The sequence below is a fragment of the Epinephelus fuscoguttatus genome, linkage group LG11 (assembly GCF_011397635.1).
Source record: "Epinephelus fuscoguttatus linkage group LG11, E.fuscoguttatus.final_Chr_v1".
In the NCBI taxonomy this organism is placed as follows: Eukaryota; Metazoa; Chordata; class Actinopteri; order Perciformes; family Serranidae; genus Epinephelus; species Epinephelus fuscoguttatus.
In genome coordinates, this window is record NC_064762.1 from 42,568,733 (window position 1) to 42,591,434 (window position 22,702).

General features: G+C 44.3%; 1 protein-coding gene across 1 annotated transcript in view; it reads left to right on the forward strand.

Annotated features, from left to right (window-relative positions):
• The window catches only part of ddhd1b (DDHD domain containing 1b), a 94,509-nt gene that overhangs the window by 19,132 nt on the left and 52,675 nt on the right, over nucleotides 1-22,702 (forward strand). The window lies entirely within an intron of this gene.

Consider the following 22,702-nt stretch of genomic DNA (forward strand, 5'->3'; position numbering starts at 1 on the left):
ATGTTGATGGACTCCCATGATCTTCATGGCTGTCTGTGCGATTCAGGTGATCTGAGGCTTTGACTGTACTGTCAGGTAACCAAATCATGCAGAGATAATGCAGCTCAGGAGACTCACCACCAGGGGCGTCGCTAGGAGTTGAAAACATCTGTGGCTTTAGCCCTGAAGTGGGAACAATTTCTTACCCAGGGGTCGGGGGGGTTTCTCCCCGGGAATATTTTGAGTTATTCCCTGTTAAACATGTAATTTTAATGTATTGAAGAGGTAAAAATCGATGTCTGAAGCTGGGCCAGAAGACTCCGGACCTTGCCCTCAACACCTATGTTTGAACTCGTCTTTTTCCCACAAATGTATCTTGGAATAAAAAAAAAAAAAAACAGTACTCAGAGAGTCACTGGAGACACTTAGAATCAGGTGCAACCGAGTTTTATGTGTTCACAAGCAACAACACATACAACTCATGAGTCAGGCTCCGGAACCAGACTGGAGACTCACTCTCTATGCTCTGCCTTTTATACAGGTGGAGATTCCAGTGAACCTCCACCTCTTTTTCTTTGTCCTTTGACCAGAACTTAATGGTGTATTACCCAGGCATGTTGGAACATCACTCCTTATCCCTCCGTACATACTGGTGTCCAGGTTGGCCTGGCTATGACCCCTTATATAATGGTGTACTGCATAACAGTGAAACAGGTGCATCTAACTTCTTCTTCCAATATGTTCAGGCCTAATCCAACTCTATTTTTAAAAAAACATTTAATCACAGTGATATACATTCAATAGATGAGCAGATGTGTGAATGAATATGTTGATTCAAGCATATATTCCATACATAATTAAAATATGTGGATGAGTGCCTGCTGATTAATACTTAATCACACTTTGTAGTTAAGGCTAATTTTACACAACATATCCCCCCCTTTGGGACTGGAAAGTCCCATCAACACCAGATGAGCACAAGCAAAAATATATATTCCCCCCTTTGGGACTGGAAAGTCCCATCAACACTAAAACAGCAAACCTCATCCAGTTACATCGATTATAATTCTATTAAGGCAAATTAGAGGTGAGACATTTAACAGTGGTGACACTCTTCAGTAATACCTGATTACACAAAGATTACAAAATTTGATTCTTAAGGCTATGCTTCAAATACGAGGTAAATCACAATAGGCTATTTTTCATTCCAGTGTATAAGCAATCACATTTGATTCCAGTTTATGATGAACACAGTAAATGCTGCAATTAGTAGAACATGCAATGGGCAATATCTTCTGTGGCTACTGTCCCTGCCGACCGTAGGGAGACACCCCAGCCATACGCAGATGGCGATATGAGGCAACCTGATCCCGCAATATCTCAATCTCTTGCTGCTTGAGGGAGATGATCTGAACACACAGATTGCTCAGCTCCCGATAACCTTGAAGATATAGCTCTTGCTGGTGTTTGCGCCGTGTCTTTTGGCTGAGTTTATAGCTGCAGGCTCTCAGCCGGCGTATCTTAATCTGCAGGTCAAGAGAGAAACTATGCACCAGTCCGCAGTATGGAATCTGAAGGACTCGATGAAGCAGATCTCTCAGCTTATTCACAGCCTTCCGTTCCACCTCCCTTGTTTGTTTCTCGATGGGCAGGAAACGGAGGTCAATCTCTACTGCCACTCAGCTTGGGAGCCAACGGCTTGAGAGGCATTATATTCTTTTCCAGTGCGACTTTAGGTGGGCCAGACGTTGATGGGGGTGCACTGACAGACGGACTGGTCAGGGACCAGGATGCATGCTCTTCTGCACTCACGTCAGGATCTCCCTCTGAGGACGAGGTTCTCTCAGGGGATGGATTAAGTGGCAGCTAATTCCACTCTGGGTTTTCTGAGGGGTCAATTTGATTTGCTGATCTCCCCCTGGTATGGCCATCCCTGGGCTTGGGGTTCTAATTAGGGGCTGGTTTCCCTTTTGTGCTGGGCGTTGTTGATTTTCAGTGGAGTTGAAGCTGGCCTGGTTTGAGGGTTGGATCTGTGGTGGCTGCACTGGTGGGGATGTGTAAATCATTGGTGGGGCCGTTGGGGCGTAGTGATACCAGCGGGCTTCAATAGGAGTGCCTCCCGGGGGCACATACGGGGGGTCTGCTGATTGGCACAGGTGATTGTTCGGTGTAGGCTGGATGATACTGCACAGCCAGACGTCCCTGCTGGTAGGGCGGCCACGGGGTCAGGTGGTATGAGTATTGGGTTTCCCAGTTGCCGGCCATACTCTTACACACTTATCTATTTGTTACAGAGGACGCTTTTAATTCAATTGCTTTTTTTTTCTTTCAGCTACTCAAACAAGGGTTATACACTGATTAGATGTTGTTAGTTTGGTCTGGTGACAGCAAGGTTGTTCTTTATCTATTGGCAAATGATGGTTCATGCCTATCCCGTCTACTTTCCCTTACACAATCTCATATTCTCCTTCTCTGGCCCTGTTCATTGGCTTGTATATGTTATGTTTTGACTCATAGTGGTTGTGGGGGCCTACACATGAGGTGTTTTGCTCTTGTAGTCCTATTGCTACGACGGGTAATGCCTGTTGGTTTACTAACACAGCAAATTGCCCTGTTGCTGTCTTCAAGACTCTCTTAATCATAAGTTGCACTAGGGGAAGGATACAACAAGTAATCACAAGAATTGTCAGGATAAGCAAGTAGTACCCCTAGTGTTTGCAAAATCTTTCTCAGAGATAAACTCTGTAGCCAATCTAGCAATGATGTGGTTTTGGTGTTCCAATTAGAATGTTGCACGTGTTGGTCCCTTAACATACGTATATTCTCCAAAAGCCCTGGTTAGGTTGCCATCCTTACCCGTATTCATGGGGATGGCAGTACAGCACTCTTCCCCAATTACATCACAGACACCTTGGTCTTTAGCTAGCATTGTCTTGATGACAAGCTTATTTTGCACAGTCATCAGTGATGCGGCATGCAGTTGTTCGCTTACCCCCTCTAAGGCATCTATAGTCCAATTTACAAATCTCTGTTGATTGTACCATTAATAATTCATTTAGTGGCTGTTACGGCCTATGTACTGGGCGATCATTATGATTCCCGCAAATGGCAGGGAACCCATCCACTCCCCGACATTTACCAGTCATACCCTATGACTTGATGCTCACTAGGGACGCCTTGTGGTATCTAATCCCATGTGATGTACAGGTTATCATCCTTTTTCCAGTGTGATCATGTCATAGATGCTCTACGGACTCTTTTTGGACTATTGTCAGTCAAGCTAATTATTGTAATTGGTCCTGTCAGCATAACTGGAATACAAATTCCTGTCCAATTGGTTGGTAATACAACTTACTACTTAATACTGAGGGTGGAGTTTTCCAACCAGTTCTCTATAGAGCCATATGCCACACAATATTGGGAACATTATGTCGTTTGCCAAATGTACTGTAATGTACTTGGGGATCCCAAGACTGCATGTCTGCTTTTAGTGCCCAAAATGTGCCTTCTGCTTCCTCTGTCCAAGCTAACTGTGCTGCATTATTAGTTTGTCATGCTACTCTTATTAAAGCCCTTAGTGGGGCAGTTTTTATAGCATAGTCACAAATCCACAGTTGCCTGTATCCTGTCATACCAAGAAAAGACAACATTTGGCCCAACGTTTGCGGCTGTGGGGCTTTGATCACTGCCTCTAACTGAGACGGTGCAATACATCTTTTGTCACCGCTCAGTCTTCTTCCTAAGTACTCCACCTATTGCTGGCAGAATTGCAACTTATCCTTACTGACTTTATGTCCTCCCTCTGCTAGAGCTGTGAGTACCACAGTAGTCTTTTTGACACTGTTCTTTTGTGGAACTACAAATCAGTAAATCATCCGCATATTGCAATACCGTACTTGGTACAGCAAGGTGAGATAAGTCCTGCGTCAGCACTTGGTTGAAGATCGAAGGACTGTCGGTCCTGTGGCAAGCAAGTATATGTGAACCGTTGGCCTTCAAATGTAAACGTAAAGGTATCGAGAGTCCGGATGCAGAGGCACACTGAAAAAAGCAGAAGACAAATCAATGACGGTATACCACTGTGTACCAGATGGTATGTTTGAAAGCAAAGTATGTGGATCTGGGACATGTGGTGTCTCCACTTCCACTATGGCATTAATGGCTCTTAAGTCATGTACTAGACAATAGTCTGTTGAATTTGCCTTCCTGATGGGAAAGATGGGTGTGTTGCAGGGGCTTCTGGTTTTAACCAACACCCCCTCCTCCACCAATCCTTCGATCACTGGCCTGATACCTTCAATAGCATGCTGCTTTAGGGGATGCTGTCTCTGATATGATAGATTAATGTGTGGTCTTAGTGTGATGTGAACAGGTTGAGCTGATTTGTGAGCTGTCCACAACTGGAACTTGGTTTAGCAGATGTTCATGTTCGGCTGCTACTATCATATGTGTAGGTGGGTTCCCATCAACCAATACCTTGTCTGCGACTGTCACATTGCCTATCTTGACCGAGATTCTCATGTATTGTTTATCCTTAGAAATATGGATGTACTTGTTACCGGTGGGTAGCCACTCACGCACCTGCAGTGCACATTTCACCATAGTACCCAGATGAGGAGATTCATAACCCTCCGCCACTAACAGAGTGACGTGTGGTGTGGAATTTGGCACTTGGAACCACCCAGATAAATCTTCTGAAAGGCGGACTGCTGCTGCAGCCCCCTGTGGTCCCTGTCTTCACTTGTGATCAGACATGGTTTTCTGTTAAGTACTGCATCCCAACATTCTTGATAATCTATGTGAGTCTGATCTGAGTCATACATGAGCGTGCAATGTAACGGCAGAGTGGAGGTGTATGATGTAGCAAAATCTAACCTGACCCACGATTCCCATGCAGTCCAGGCTTGTTTGAGGTGGAACTCTTCCGGCGTTAACTGGAGCCAGTATACCAGTGCCTGCTGTGCCTCTACTGTTTCTTGGAGCAGCTGCGGCATCATGCCTTGTGGGGGGTCTTCGGGGAAGTCCAAATATAATCCATCTTGTGTGCACATGATCTTAGCTTGGAGTGGGCACAATATGTCTCTTCCAAGTAGGTTTACTGGAATGTGGGCTAAATAGAGCAAGAGTGCGACTATGATCCTTCCTGCAATGAGCATTGGAACGGGCTTTGTTAGTGGTATAACTTGTGATTTGCCAGAGATGCCTACTTTCTTTATTGATGAGTTGGAGAGGGGGAATCTGGAGCCTTCTTTCCCAATGCATGAATATGTGGCTCCTGTGTCTGCCATGAAAGGGTATTCACAGTTGGTATTACAACTGGTATGGTTGGTGCGTCATGTGGTTGCAACGAGACAACTGGTGACATTATTTCCCCCTCTGGCTCCTCTGGGCAACCCTACCATGGACGCCCCTGTTCCTTGCTGGGCTAATGCTGTGCAGGCCCCAGCCATGGATTGACAGAGCATTCCCTTCGTAGGTGTCGTGGTTGTCCGCACCCCCAACACACGTTATCTGACACGGCTGGATTTGTCCCTTGGTTGCTTGCATTCATGTCTTGCAGGCATAGTGGTGATGTGTAGTGACATATTCTGTTGAATCTGGACCTGAGGGGGTCATTTGTTCAACAGTTTGGGGAGTATTCTGTGGCTGAATGGTCTGGGGAGCTGCCTGATTGGCTATGATGACAGGGGCTTGACTTTTTGTTGTCTCTTTCTTTACTTGCTTGGCCAGTTCCCTGAGTTGCAGCTGTATCAGTTTGTTGGCCAGCTGTTTGCTGTCCTCTTTCTGTTTTTTCTTCTCTCTCCTGTAGAGTTCCACGTGGTGGGCAATATGTTCTGAGAACATTGGCCAATCCATCTTCATCAGCCCCACAACGGCATCTAGGCGTCGCTGCACATCCTTAGGCATGGCCTTTTTAACCATCATTTTGAAGGGGCTCTGAGTTGTTTTATTGGCATTCCATGCCTCTCCGGTCTCTTCCTTCCATCTTCACTGGAAGTTGTGCAGGAACCTGGAGGGACATTCATCGTCTCTCAATGTCTCTCCTTCCAGTTTGGATGGGTCTCTCTTTTCTGGGTATTGTTTCTTCGTCTTCGTCTTCGTCTTCGTCTTCGTCATCGTGATTGTTGCTAATCACTGCAGTGCCTAGTTGAGCCTTCACAAATATTTCATGGGTGGTCTGTTTCCCCGCCACATACGTGAGCAGAGCTTTGACGTCTCCCAGCGCCAGACGTATACCTGCCTTGGTCTCTTCTGATGCCATTATCCACTTATCAGCTCCATCTGTAAGGACTGGGAGACACTCAGCCAGACCTATCATGTCCATGAAGGGCCACGGCTCGTATCTCGTATTGGGTCTGTCCTGAGGCTTTTGTCACTAGGGGGCATATACGTTCTCCCTCTGGGTCTGGGTCTGACGCTATCTGTCGGTCCAGGTCGCCCAATGAATTTCCCAGCCTGACCTTGTCATCCTCCGATTTCCTCCTGTATGACTCAGCTTTGTCTTGTGCCCTTGGTATCGGGGTACTTGCACCCCTGCGTAGTCTGTGAATCTTGGACCATTCTACCTTGGGGTGCAACTGTTCACACTCTTCATGGTGTGGTCTCTCATCTCTCTCCGACCTCCCTCTGTCCAGGCTGTGGCCCATGTCACCCTGCTTTGGTTGGTTGGTCGTGCTGTTGGTAATGGTGGTGCTGTGGGGACTACTCCTTTGTGTGTTTGTGGTTCCTCTGGGCGCTCCCTATCCTCCAGCTGCACCATTTGTCTCATACTCCCAAACTGTCTAAACCACCCTTCCCTTCCCTTCCCTTCCCTTCCCTTCTCCTCAACGTGCCTTAATTCAATCTTTACTTCATCACAGCATGCCAGATTGAAGGTACCATCTTTGGGCCAGCGATTTTTTCCTGATGTTCTTTTGTGCCATTTATTAACACAGTGTCAAATGTGTTTTTTTTTTTTTTTTTCAACGAGGGTGTTGCTGCATTACTACCTCCATAGGGGTTAGGTCCCCTTTTTCCATCTTTCCCTGATCAGCTCCCATGAAGCCCTGTTTAATTTCTCCTGCCCTTGGGATCTCTGGCTGTTTGTCGTTTCTTTTGTGCTTATTAGCGCTATTATTTTTCCTACTGTGATAGCTGTTTTATATTTCTTTTCTTTCCACGGGTTATATTCTAGTTTCTCTGACCCATCTTCTTGAGGGGTTTTGGTTAGGCGGCCAAATTTTCCTGTCTCCCACTTAACCTTTCTGGGCTCAACAACAATCTGTAACCGTGGGACAACCACTACCCCTTCTTAACCCCCTGGTAATCTCACCTGGTTCAGAGGAAGCGAAGATATTGGTCCGCTCTTATACATGTCACACAAGAATTGTAATATTGGGTCTAATGAATAAGAAACCCGCGCTCTACGCAGGATTGTCTCCCACGGTACGCTTGGAAATTCCTCCCGCACTTGCCCCAAATTTACAAATTTCGTGATTTGCCAAAGTTTTAGTCAAATTAGCTGCTCACCTTGCCACTGCTCCACATGCTCTTCGTCTATGTATGTTCTCTCTAACCAGAAGTATGTTCTTATGCCTTGGGTTTCCACAGAGCCTTCTAATGTGCAATGTTCCTCAGTCCAAATCTCATCTTTCATTACTATCTCCCTCTTCCATCTAATTTTACTTAATTCACCATTACCCCCTTTTTATTCTATTTTTATGTTTTTGTTTTATTTCCTATATATTCGTTTTACTGCTTACTTTACTATATTTCTGCACACCACTCGCTTCACTCATCTAGATCTGATGTGTCGTCAGTCTTTATACATTTGTACATTTTCCATTCTTTCTTAATATATTCACAACAGATTTTATCTTTCGCTTCACAATATTTACAGTTTTATCCACTGTAGCGACTATCCTGGCAACCAATTAGCCACTTGGCTGAGTGCAGGATGGGACTTGGAATGCGCTTAACAGGATGATTGAATGAATGAATGGAGGAATGAATGAACGTCCACAGCGACATCCACGGTCGGGTGAGGTTCCCATTTATTACCGTCACATTCAGAGCAGGTTTACATCATGGCAAAAAGTTTTATGGAGTGATCTGACTAATTGTGATGGTTCTGGCTGGTACAAAGTGGCCTCTTAGGGAGCAGTAAAAAACGTGCAGTCTCCCCGTACCCATGCATAAAATGGCAGCCCAGTACACCTGAGCCTATATACTAATTGCACCCATCATGACGTGGACCCAAACCACCACCCTAATCTGCACTGCCACCCAGTGACAACTTGAAAATAAACAAACAGACAGACTGAAAATAAACAGACAAATAATGGCTCCTACACACCAGCCCCTAACTGTGACTGTGTGAACAATTAACTTAAGAAAAAAAAAGAGAGCCATAAAAAGTCCAATCTTCCTCTGTCTTCTTTCTTCTTTCTTCTGAGTCTGGCGTTACAGACACGAGACTCAACGTTGGGTCATGACCTTTGCTGCCCGAACCTTATACTGCCTCTTGTAGCAGAAAAAACTTGGAAATGGGCTGCTCCAAGCGCCCTATCTTTGTCTTCAACTGTACTGAACGTACAAGTCCTCCCTTGTCCGGATATGTCTTTGTCACTCGTCCCAAAATCCATGATCCACGAGGTGCGGTGCAATCCATGACAATGACAAGGTCTCCTATCACAAAATTTCTTCAAGGCTTTGTCCACCTTTGCCGTTCCTGCAGTAGTGGCAAGTACTCCTGCGTCCACCTCTTCCGGAATAGATCCGACAAGTATTGAACCTGTCTCCATTGTCTCCTGATGTAAAGATCATCTTCTTGAAAGAGTCCAGGGGCAAGAATAGGCTTCCCTTTGAACAAGAGGATGTGATTTGGAGTGAGCGCTTCCAAGTCGTTGGCCTCATCGGATACTTTGGTTATGGGGCGGTCATTCAGAATGGCCTCTGCCTCACACAGGATGGTATGAAGGCTTTTATCGTCCAAAGATTGTTGGTGTAGGACAGTTCCAATGAACGCCTTTTTGCAGCAGAGCACTGTGAATCTTGCTGTGATCTATGGCAGCCGAGGCCAACGAAGTTGGTGCCATTATCTGACCTCAAACTAGTCTCTTGATCTCTGCGGCACATGAACCTCTTTATGGCATTAATGCAGGAATCTGTGTTCAGAGAGTAGGCAATCTCCAAATGTACGGCCCTGCTAGCCATGCAGGTAAAGATGACTCTATACCATTTGACCATAACGCGTCCTCTCTTGACATCCATTGGGCCGAAATAGTCTACTCCTACATGTGTGAAAGGAGGCAAATCTGGCCTGATTCTCTCCTTTGGCATGTCGGCCATTTTCTGTTCGCTGGGCTGTCCTCAATGCCGTCGACAGACCACACAGTCTCATATTATCCTTCGACAAGCAGAGTTAGATTGGATACATGTTGACTCTTGTAAAGCATTACACAGGGTGTTTGAGCTCCTCAGGTAAGGCTGCCCGACTGAGTCTTCCACCCACTCTCAACAAATCATCCTTCCACACAGGATCCAACCTGTAAATATCACTGGTTTTCTTCATGCCAGATGCTCCACTTTTCAATGCAGAAATTTCTTCCTTGAAGGTTGCTTGCTGACTGAAGTGGATAATGGCAGATTCTGCTCTGGTGAGGTCACTTACAGACAGCAACTGATTGCCAACTGCATCTCTGGCCTTTCTCATCTCCTCTTCCACCCTTTCTGGTTGTACAAATGAGCCTGCACCAGTCAAAGAAGCAACCACTTCCTTCCTCTTTCTCCTTAGCTCCCGGAGAATCATTCTGAGCCGAAGGAACCAAGCAACAGAGGTCTGGAGTTTTGTCCACTGTGCTGTAACCACAGTCACTGGCATCTGCTAAATCATTCAGTTGTGCATGTATGGGTCCTCTGAAGTCCTTTGGCTTGATGCAACGATCCACCTTAAGTTCAGCCACCTTTCCCAGGTCCAGCAGCCATCCTGTCCATCTTTGTGTGAATATCTGTTGTTTTGGCACATTTCTTGCAACAACAGCTTTGGTAACAAGGTGAAAGGTGATAGAAATCCTAATGGGTTGTAGATGGAACTGACAATTGAAAGAATTCCACGTCTGGTGTGTGGCCGTGTTTCAACTGCAGGCTTGAATGTGAAACTGTCACTTTCGGCACACCAACTCAGTCCGAGTGCCATCTCTACAGGCAGAGTGCCTTGCTCCAGATGTAGCTGCCTGGTTGTTTTTGATTGCTTTGACTCAGGAATTGATGACAATACAGCTCAACTGTTGCTTGTCCACTTTAACAGCTGAAATCCCCCTTTTGAGCACAAGCCAGTGAGATCCTCAACGAGCTGCATTGCTTCTTCCTCTGTGGGCAAAGATTTCAGACAGTCGTCCACATAAAAGTTGTTGCAGATGGTGTCTGTCACCTTCTCTGGGAAGTCAAGGTCAAGGTGAAGGTAAACTTTATTATCCCACAAGTGGGAAATTCATGTGGTCACCATTACACATTCCATTTTTATACAGCCTACTGTATAGCATTAAAAACAATAAATACAAAACATTAGAAAAGAAAAACAGGGACAAGACAGACAAAACAGTAAGAACATTGAGGAAATATGACAAGCATGTATGAATAAATAAAATAGTGGGATGCTCATATATATGCTTATAGTTTAAAGTGCTTAGGAATTTTTAAATCTATTGTTATGCAGTCTAATTGCTGTAGGCACTAAAGACTTGCTATACCTTGTGGTCCTAATTTTCCTCTGCAGGATTCTGCCACTTGACCTGTTACTTCTTAAAAACTTCAGATGAAGAGGGTGGGTTAAGTCATTTAGAATTTGTTCTGTCTTTTTTAGACTGAGGTCGTTGTACAATTGAGCTACCTGATCAACTCCAATGATCCTACTGGCTGTTTTGACTATTCGTTGCAGTTTCTTCTGATCCTGAATATACATGTTTCCAAAGGCACAAATAAGGCCAAAGGATAAGACACTCTGCAAGAGAGCCTTGTAAAACATCTGAAGAATACAGCAATCTATTCTAAAATGACTGAGTTTCCTTAAAGAAACATCCTCTTCTGCAACTTTTCAGTCTGATTTTGTGCACATTCATTGGATGTCAGTTTGTTGTCAATTTCAACACCCAAATATGTGTATGTTGAGACCTGCTCTACCACTACACCATTGATATTTGAGGGTGGAACTATAATTCCCTTTTTATTAAAATCTGTGACCATCTCTTTTGTTTTCTTCACATTAACCACAAGGAAATTATCTGTACACCATTTAATAAAACCCTGCATCTCCCTCTCAAAACCCTCCAGGGATGCAGTGTCAGACTTTAAAAACCCAACTAATGCTGTATCATCAGCATATTTAAAATAAGTGTGGTCTGGGAAGGTTGCTTGGCAATTATTAGTGTATAATGTGTATAGAATAGGGGACAGAACGCACCCTTGTGGTGCCCCCATGTTTGTGGCTTTTAATAATGAGACACATGAATTGAATTTGACTTGTTGACTGCGGTTAGTCAAAAAGTCATAAATCCACAAAACTAATCTTGGATTTACCCTGAGGTTTACCAATTTTATTACCATCAGGTGGGGTTGGATTGTGTTGAAGGCAGCTTTATTGTCCACTGCAGTCCTCCTCAAAGCATAGTTGGCACAGCTTGGTGATGAAACTGCCCAAAGATGTGCACAGTCATTCTGTGTTCCACTAGACTATGTGTTGTGTCTCCGTTGGGCCACCACAGAAATCGAAGGAAATCCACATGCCTTTCGGACACCTTTACTTGATGGAACATAGCCTGGATGTCCGTCATCAGAGCAACATTTTCCTCTCTGAATCTTGTTAAGACACCAAAGAGAGAGTGAGTGAGGTCAGGACCTTGCAACAGCCGACAGTTCAGTGAGGTTCCTTTAAATCCTGCCCCACAGTCAAAAACGACTCTCAGGGTTTTCTTCTTCGGGTGGTACACCCCGTGATGAGGGAGATACCACACACTGCCATCTTTACCATCCAGCTGGTCCTGAGGCACCACTTCTGCATATCCACTGTCAATCATATCAGTAAGAAATGCTGTGTACTCCTCCTGGTAGGTCTTATTCCTTTCAAACTTCATTTTGAGACTTTGAATGCGCTGTTCAACTATGCACCAGTTGTTGGGCATGGTGATGCCATCCATTTTAAAGGGTAAGTCCATGCAGTAATGACTGTCCTGCATGCAAGTGGACTTCTCCAAGATCTCCATAAACCTCAGATCTTCCCTTGATATCTCCTCCTTCTTCTGCCTTCTCATTGAAGTCCTGGTTGTATTGAGAGATCAACAGCTCCTCGAGCCTGACAATGGATATCCTGTTGGCATAGACGGTTGAGCAGCTTCTCTGGCAACAACCACTGTTGCCCCTTGCAGGACCGTTGATGACCCACCCCAATAGGGTCCTCACGGCATAAGATCCATTGTCTTCGCTGTTTATGATCTCCCAGGGCTCCATAAGTTTTGGCGCATTAGTCCCAATTAAGACTTCCACCTCAGCGTCCAATTCTGGGATCCTGATATCTCTCAGATACTTCCATTTTTGAATGTCTTGCTGAGTGGGAATGTTGCTCCTTGACACAGGTATAGTTTCCTGCATGTAGGTCTCTGTGAGCTCCACAAATTGATTCCCATCCAATTTGGATACTTCCAGTCCTGATATGACCTGACTTTCCACAACCTTTTCTTGGCCCATAGTGCGCAGCAGGATGTTGGTTCTTTTGCCTTGTAGGTTCAGCTTCTTTAGAGAAACCATTAGTACAAAAGGTAGCTGTGCTTCTGGGATCCAAGAAGGCATACGTCTGTAGCACCTTATCTCCCTTCTTGGACTTCAGCTGTACTGGAACGATGGAAAGGGTACAGTTGTCGTCTCCAGCTCCAGTGCAACCACATGCCTGAAGAGAGACAAGTGCACTACTGACAGGTGTTTCCAATGCTTTGTTCTTGTCTTTGCTGTGGATGTGCAATATAGTAGGATGTTTTAGACTGCACTCACTACAGGTCAGACGGCTCCTGCATTCCTTGCTCATGTGGCCAGCCTTCAGGCATCCAAAACACACTCCTTTTCCTCTCAGGAATTCAATCTTCTCCCTTTGAGGAAGCTTGTTCAGCCTCGAACACTTGAGCAATGGATTTGACTCTTGACAGTAGAGACAGGATTCTAAGCATGACTCCTTTGATGATGTTATTGGCTGTCTTGGAATCTCGTGCACTGTGGGCTTGGTTACAGTATGGTCGATTGCTGAAATGGTTGTTGCAAAACTGCTTCCTTTGATGTTGCTCCTGGGTAGCGGTTTGCTTGCATTTACAGCCTTCAAGGTGTTTTGTCATGCATCTGAAATGTCATCAACAGTGGATGAGACAAGACTTTGACTTGCTTCTCCAGAAAGCACACCATATCTGGGAATGTGGCCCTGTAGCCTCGTCGCTCCTGTATGTCACAAGCTGTGGACCTCCACCTCTCCCGCAGCTTGTACGGCCACTTCACTAAGACATGCCTCGTGAGATGGAATGTTCAGCTCCTCCATATACTATATCTCTGTCATAGCGTTGCAGCAACCTCTTAGGAACAGCGCAAATTCCTGCAGTGCCTGAACATCCTCTGCTTTAATGACAGGCCAAATGCTTTGTTCATGTACGCCATTGCTATCCGGTGTTTGTTGCCGAAATTTTTCTTTAAAAGACATTTTGCTGTTTGATGCCCTTGTTGCGGTGTCATGTGAAGGTAGCTTCGCACCAGCTCCCTGGGCTTCCCCCTGATGTATTGTTCCAAGAAATACAAACAGTCTTGATAACTGCTGGTTCTCTCTTCAATGCAATGTTCAAAGGTTCTCATAAAGGAGACAAACTGCAATGGGTCACCATCAAATATGATTATGTCTCTTTATGGCAAGGTAGCTGACAGTTGTTGTTTCATGAGCATGTTGGTGATTTGATTCTGCCTCTGCATGATTCCACAAATAGCATCCTGGTCCACTGTATTTCACACTGATGCTCCATTCTGTGCAGGTTGATGCTTGTATATGTGTTGTTCCTGTGTAATTACAGGCCTGAGAGGTGCAGCTGTTGAAGCTGTGAAGACATTTTGAGACTGATACTGTCGGGCATTTGTCTGAGACATTCCAGTGTTTGGTTGCAACTGTGGCCTGAAAGTCATGTCCCTTGTTAGTGATGCCCCTACTTGGTCCTGTAGGCGTGTTTGTATGTTAACTTTAGGTCACACATCATGTACTGGGAGAACAGGTGGCACAGTTGTGCCTTGATCCGGAGTTGCGGTGTTTCCTTTCAGCACAAATTCATTTGCCTTTAGGTTGAATTCATGTTTTGGCACTTTAAGTGCTTTGCTCACATAAGAATTCATGCCATACGATTAACTGCCAACATCACTTCCTTCCAGCACAGAAAGTCTTGCAGCAGCAATGGCTATTTGTGCATCAAGCTCCAGTTGCTCCATTTTTTTCTTCAGTTTGATTTTTTTTCTTGTCTGAGTTTTTCCTCTTGTTCCTCCAAATCATGTCTCCTTTGCAGAGCGGCAGCTTTCTCCTTTAAAGCCACTTTCTCTGCCTTTGCCTTTAAATGTGCATATGAAACATTGGAAGCATATGATCTGTGAGAGTGGCTTTTTCTTGACCTTTTGCGTGACACATTAGTCACACTGTCCCCAGGATTGATGTCATCATTGCACTCACTTTTTGCATTTTCATCGCCACCAGCATGTTCATTTTCTTTTCCACCACAATTAGCCACAGCAGCCTTTTCATCACCACTTGCATTTTCATCACAATTAGCAACAACAGCATTCTCATCAATTGCATTTTCATCACAATCAGCTCCATTTTCCTTCAACCATGTTGATATCTCTTCAACAAACACATCATTGCAGGACCTTTTTGTGTGAAGCCATGTTTCCTGTTTTCTCTGCTCTTCCTCTGGGAGAGAAAACTCAGTGAGCAACGTGTTGTGGAGTTCAGAGGCCTTTTGACACAGTGTTTTGAATCTTTTTAGGTTTTGTTGAACAACAGAGGCATTTTCTTTGGAAGCCAAGAGAGCAGTGATTTGTGCTTTTAGTTTGCTTGCTTCTTTAAACTTCACATTCCTTTCCTTTTGAAGTCTTTCAATCATCATCATGAGTCCTTTAACAGTAGGCTTTCTTATTCTTTTTTCCACATCATCACATTGCATTTCCTTAGGGTCATCTTCATCAGCATCACGGTGCAAATCACTCATTTCAACAGATGTGTATTACTGCTTGAGAAGTGGTTTCACAGGGATCAATGTTGCGCTTTGTTGACAGCTGGGCAGAGCGTGCGCACCTCCAGTTTGTCCAAACAACACACTCGCATCACCAGTTAAACAATGCCACATTCTTCCACCACGAAAAGATGGCGGCGGTGTCAGTGAGTGGTTTGGCTGGCTCCACTCGCATGCAAAAATGTACTAACTGCACCATTCTTAAACCCATCTATTTAATATTTAAGATTTCTCTCTGGATTCTAAGCAACTATTACACGGTGCCCTGAATCAGTGCGGTAAAAATAGGGGAAAACCCGATTATCACAACGCCGGCCTGTACCTTCTCGTGTGTGGCGTCCTGCTACTGCCTGCTCTGTCCGCGTGCAGCACACCTGGGACTGCAGCCGAGAAGGTACAACACTGCGTGGATAACACTGCAGACGATCCACTCGGCATCTTATCCGGGAAAATACAACTGAACTTCCTAGGATATGGCTCAGTTACAATCTTTGCACAAGTCCTTAGGGACGGCCAAGCTCAGTTCCTCAAGCCACCATGCAAAACCACACTGAGAAGAATGAATGACAGCTGGCATAAACGCCACATGGCAAAAATGCTACTGCTACTGCTTCTTCTATCGGGGGATGTTCACCTAAACCCTGGACCTATCTTCCAACAAGCGAAACAAGCAACAGCGAAAGACAGCACTCCGACGCAGATTGTATCTCCAGTGACTGAATCCCTCCAACCTGCATTGGCATCTGTAACAATCCTGCAACCCACTCCTCGGGCTCCGGTGCTGCCGGGAGGCGTCTATGTTGACAGGGTCGGCGCGGGTGCTGCTCCTGGGGGTCGGGTGGTGGAGGTGATGTCCCATCGGCAGGATGGTTTGGAGGAGGCACAGACGGATGGACAGATCCACTCGGCCGCCGGAGTTGATCCACCTGACGGCCGGGGATCTACATGTGTCATGGAAGCTGCTGGGCTAACGTGGCAGCCAGCGCTGTATCCCGGTGGATCCGCGGTGGACTCAGCGCTCTGTCATCCAGCGCAACCTGAGCGCTCCAAAGACTTTGTCGCTGACACTGGGGTGAGTCCTGATGCCCATGGTTATGCACACAAGCTGATAACCACAGACAGTAATCACGAGGACAAACGTGGGACAGTAGGCAAGTGTAAACAAACACGGAAACAGACGAGGGGCAAAATAGCCTCACGTCTTTGTGCAAATACAAAACAAAGAGAACTCAAACTTTTTCAAACTGTAAATCATGCACAAGTTATTTGGAATCCTGAATCAAAACCTAAAGGCCTGCTAGGTGGTCATATAAATATCATAAGCTTATTACCAAAAATAGATCAGATTAGGAAACTGCTTATGGAATCCAACTTGGATTTCTTATGTATATCAGAGAGCTGGTTGAATTGTAATATCTCTAGTGATCGAATCAGTGTATTAGGATACTCATGCTATAGGAAAGATAGAACCTCGAGCAAGGGAGGGGGTGTTGTAATTTATATAAAGGAGCATTTCAGATGTTTTAACCTTGATTTGAGCATTAACTTAGAGTGTTTGGGACTTACTGTGACTCTCTCACCAAATATGAATTTTAATATTGTTGTTCTGTATAACCCTCCCTCTCATGGTGCAGAGTTTTACAATGAACTAAATAGTCTTCTTTCTGTTTGTGACACATGTAATGAATGTATTTTACTTGGTGATTTTAATATTAACTGGATGGTTAAAAGCGAAAAATCTAAATTGAAACCACTCATGGAGAAATTTAAATACAAACAGCTGATTGATAAACCTACGCGCATTACAAGAAAGAGTGAGACACTCATTGATCTGATTTTCACAAACAGGCCAGAGAGAGCAGTAAAAACGTACAATCTAATCACTGGCCTCTCAGATCATAATATGATACTAATAGTAAGAAAGCTAACAAAAAAAAACGCTTAATTCACCATAGCAAAATTGAAAATCAAAAGACAACAGGAATTCCTAAGTCAAAAATGGCAGATTTTGAATATGAGTTATCACAAGTAAACTGGGAAACCATAACTAAGGAGTCAACGATGAATCACAGTGTAAACAATTTCACCTCAACTTTAGGCAGCTTGATAAGTAAACATACAAAAACATGGAAAAGTAGACCAAAGAAATCCTCCCTCCCATGGTTTAATAATGATATCTACCAACTCATCAAAAAGAGAGATCTTGCCCTTAAAAGGTCTCTAGTGACGAAAAACAATACTGACCACCTTACCTTCACCAGTCTGAGGAACAAAGTGGTGTCTGCGCTACGGAAGGCCAAGAGCAACTATTTCCACAAACTAATTGAAGAGGCTAATGGCAGCAGCTCTAAACTGTGGCAGCAGATCCATAGACTAACAGACACAAGTAAACATAAACACCCTAAAATAACCAATCTTAAAGTAGACAATAACCTAATTGACAGTAACGAGTCAATTGCAAATGCTTTTAACCATTTTTTTATTGAGTCTGTACACGAACTAGCAAGCCATTTTAAATCAACTGACCTCAAGACATCCCCTGAAGACTGTGATAATGCCTCCTTAGATGGTTTTTGCATCGAAGAAGTATCCAGTGATACAGTTAAAAAGGTTATTACAAACATGAACAACTCAACGTCAAAAGATATTGATAACTTAAACGCTGGTTTAATAAAGAAATACCAGAAATATTTATTGCAGCCTATCACTCACTTAGTGAACCTCTCAATAAGAACTAATACATTCCCAGAAAGCTGGAAAACAGCAATAATTACCCCGATTTACAAGTCGGGAGACAAGGACATGGCAAGTAACTATAGGCCTATTGCCATTCTCCCTATAGTCTCAAAAGTCCTGGAGAAGATTGTTGCTATACAACTGATGGAACATTTGGAGACCAGCCAACTGCTCCATACACAGCAATTTGGATTTAGGCCTAAATACTCCACAGAAACAGCTAATTGCTATCTTATTGAGAGGGTCAAGGGTCTGTTGGTCAGGGGACATGTTGTGGGGACAGTGTTCTTGGACCTCAAAAAGGCTTTCGACACTGTCGACCACAGCGTCCTCCTGGCCAAGCTAAAATGTTTTAAATTGTCTGCAGATGCCATTCAGTGGTTTAAGTCATATCTGGAGGAAAGACAACAATGTGTCAAGGTAAATGGGGAAAAATCCCAACTTCTCACCAACAACATGGGCGTACCACAGGGGTCCATACTTGGACCACTGTTGTTCACTATGTACATTAATGACCTGCCGCTAAGTTGTCCAGGTGTCAGCTGCCAAATGTACGCTGATGATACTGTCATCTATGTATCTGCTAAAACAGCTAGCAAAGCAGCTGACCACCTGACACAAGCACTTGAGAAAGTCACTAATTGGCTTGAGTTGTCTCATTTAACCCTGAATGTTAAGAAAACTGTTTCTATGTGCATTTCTATCCGCAATAAGCCTATGTGCGACTTGTTTGAGGTGAAGATTAAAAATGAAATAATTACTGAGGTGAATGAGGTCAAATACTTGGGGATTATATTAGATAAGAACTTAAAATTTGATAAACAAGTACAGTACATCTGCAAGAAGGTTAAACCAAACCTCAACTGTTTTCGTTTTATCCGAAGAGACCTGTCATGCAAAGCTGCACATCTTTACACGCATGCTATGATTTTCTCCCATTTGTCATACTGTATCACGTCATGGTCACAAGCTTCTCAAGTCACTCTGAAACCCGTAGTAGCAATATATAAGCAAGCAATAAAAATTATGGATCAAAAACCCATGAGATGGCACCACTGTGGCATCCTGAGAAAACACAACCTTCTTGCATTTGAAAATCTCATAATTTACATAAATATCAGACTGGTTTTTAAATGTCTTTATAACTATGTATCACCCTGTTTTCTGCACTGATAAAAAGACGTTTGAGCTCAAGTCAAATGAACACACGAGCCTCCTACAATGGTGACTGCATTGTTCCCAGGTGTACAACATCATTTGGACAATCTGCCTTCTCAGTAAAAGGCGTTAACCTATGGAACACTCTACCCACTCACCTGAAGCTGGAGACTGATACAAATGCTTTTAACAGAGGACTAAAAGCATGGTTAAAAGCAAAACAACAATGTTCACATGTATAAATATGGACTTAGTTTAATATTGTAACTAATACCACGGTTGCGATCATGAATTTTGTTTGTTTTATTTCCTACTGCTGATCATATGCTCTGTGATCTTTGAATATTACTGTTTGCAATCATAACATCTGTTTGTTTTATCCCATTTGTTAATTATATGCTCTGTGTTTTCAGAAAAGCCGCCTATGGACTGGTGTTGAAAATTAGCACGTGTGCTACACACACCTAAGCAAAGGCATCTGGTCTGTCCACTGGGACAGTCTCAATGTATTTGTGATGTCCATATTAAATAAAATAAACCTAAACCTAAACTTTGCATGAATTCATAGATAGTTGTCACAATCAAATCTGGACATTAATGCAGGACATCATGTTCAAAGCAGCCCACTGCCACATACAGTGCTTCACCGTTTCCAATCAATGATCCCATTACATCCAGACAGACTTATCCTATGAACCGGGGACCTCCCGGAGCGTGTTTCTGATGACAGAAACTTTTCCTACCTTTCGATGGATGAAGATTAATGAACAATTACCAGCCAGGGAGACAGATGAGTTTAGCAGCGTTGCGATCCGTGTTTCCAAATGCTCCAATTGTCCAGGTGAGAGCAGAGGTTTTTACTTGTGTAGCGACTATCCTGGCAACCAATTAGCCACTCGGCTGGGTGCGGGATGGGACTTGTTTTTAACGTGCTTAACTGGATGATTGAATGAATGAATGGAGGAATGAATGAATGTCCACAGCGACATCCACGGTCGGGTGAGGTTCCCATTTATTACTGTCACATTCAGAGCAGGTTTACATCATGGCAAAAAGTTTTACGGAGTGATCTGACTAATTGTGATGGTTCTGGCTGGTACAAAGTGGTGTCTTAGGGAGCGGTAAAAACCGTGCATTCTCCCTGTCACCCATGCATAAAATGGCCGCCCAGTACACCTGAGCCTATATACTAATTGCACCCATCATGACGTGGACCCAAACCACCACCCTAATCTGCACTGCCACCCAGTGACAACTTGAAAATAAACAACAGACAGACTGAAAATAAGCAGACAAATAATGGCTCCTACATCCACTTTAATCGATCGTTGTCGCCGTCCCGTAGGCATCTCAGCGACGCGCGCCTCAACTCTGTATTTTACTTAGATCTCCGTCCCATAGGCCCCTTGGCGATTCTTTTTTATCTTTACGGTCGCCAACCCGTAGGCCTCTTAGCGACTTTTCTTTATCTCGTTAGTCATCGTCCCATAGGCCCCTTAACAACTTTTTCCTTTAATTCATCTATCAGCGTTCTGCCCGTGTAGACCTGTTCCCCTAGTGGAACACTCCAGCTCTCTGTGCTGAGGCGCCACGAGACTAACAATGGTATCCACAGAAGCTTTTTATGAATTATCTTGACCTTTATTCAAAGTTACAGAAATCCCCTGATTATTTTTATCATCTCACTCCAGACCAAAATATGGAGCGTGGACTGGTAGCTGGAGAAGTGCCAGTTCACCTCCTGGGCACCTGGTGCCCCTGAGCAAGGCACCGAACCCCCCAACCGCTCGGAGCGCCTGTCATGGGCAGCCCACTCTGACATCTCTCTACTTAGTGCATGTATAGGTCCAGTTTGTGCGTGTGTGTTCGGACCTGTGTGTAATTGACAAACAGAGTGAAAAACTGAATTTCCCCTCAGGGATTAATAAAGTATATACAAAAAAAAATAAAAAATAAAAAATGATGCCTATTTTGGTTACTCTTAATAATGACCCCAAACATATCCCATAATATCTCAAATTGTTACAGACCACATTCAACACACACTCATTCACTCTTTCCGCACCATGGTCACATATGTTGCACTAGACTCAGCTGTCTCCAGTGACGTTAGTCATGTCTCAGTGTCTCATTTAATTTTTAAGCAATTATCATCTATTAATTTCATTTAACTAGGTTCTTTAAGAGAGGAAGTTGTCAAATACCTTTGACCTGGGCGGCCCCCGGCACTGCACCCCAGACACACCTGGTTTAGGCAGAAAAAAGGCTCTGCTTACCTTATTTGGTGTCCACCTGTATGTCTGGTGTACAGTCCAGTGCCGCCAGACTCAGGGATGACTCCCTCACCCTCCTGGCTGGCTCGCCACTTCAAGAGGTAAAAATTGATGTCTGAAGCTGGGCCAGAAGACTCCGGACCTCGCCCTCAACAACTCGTCTTTTTCCCAAAAATGTATCTTGGAATCAAAAAAACAGTACTCAGAAAGTCACTGGAGACACTTAGAATCAGGTGCAACAGAGTTTAATGTGTTCACAAGCAACAACACGTACAATTAAATCACCTTTTGTAGAGACACAGTCATACCTACAAAGACTGTACACTGTTTCCACAATAACAAACCTTGGATTACCAGTGACATACAGGCAATCCTCAATGAGAAGAAGGCAGCTTTTAGAGATTATGACAAAGGCTCAAACAAGTGCAACATGAGTTTAAGAAGAGACTTAAGAAGGCAAAGGTGGAATACAAAAAGAAACTGGAAAGGAATCTACAACACAGCAACATCCGTGAAATGTGGAGAGGAGTCAACACCATCTCTGGTTACAACAGTAAGAAAAGACAGCCAGTGGTGGGTGATACAGAAAGAGCTGATGAACTCAATCAGTTCTTCAACAGATTCAATATGGCAGCCACTCCCACTTCCAATGCTGCTTCTCCTTCTCCTTCTCCTCCTCCTCCTCCTCCATCACCTCCACAACTTGTGTACAACTCCAATGTGGCAATGTGGAGCTGGGAAGACTTTGCTCTGGGAAGGCTGCTGGCCCAGATGGTGTGTGTCCAAGGCTCCTCAAAGACTGTGCTACCCAACTGTGTCAACCTCTCCACAAGATCTTCAACCTCAGTCTACAGCTGGGGCAGGTGCCGGCACTGTGGAAGACTTCCTGTGTTGTGCCGGTACCAAAAATTAAATGTCCAGCTGAACTTAATGACTTCAGACCAGTAGCCCTCACTTTGCACATCATGAAGACCTTGGAGCGGCTGATTCTACGCCTACTGAGACTTGAGGTCAAAGACAAACGCGACCCCCTGCAGTTTGCATACAAACAACACATTTGAGTGAACGATGCTGTCCTCTACATGCTTCACCGTGCCCTAGCTCATCTGGAGGAACCTGGCGCTTATGTGAGAATCATGTTCTTTGATTTTTCAAACGCATTTAACACCATCCAACCCAACATACTCAAAGACAAGCTCACAGAGATAGCAGTGGATCCTTTATTTATCTCCTGGATCACAGATTACCTGACAGGCAGGCACAGTATGTCAGGTTGGGGAA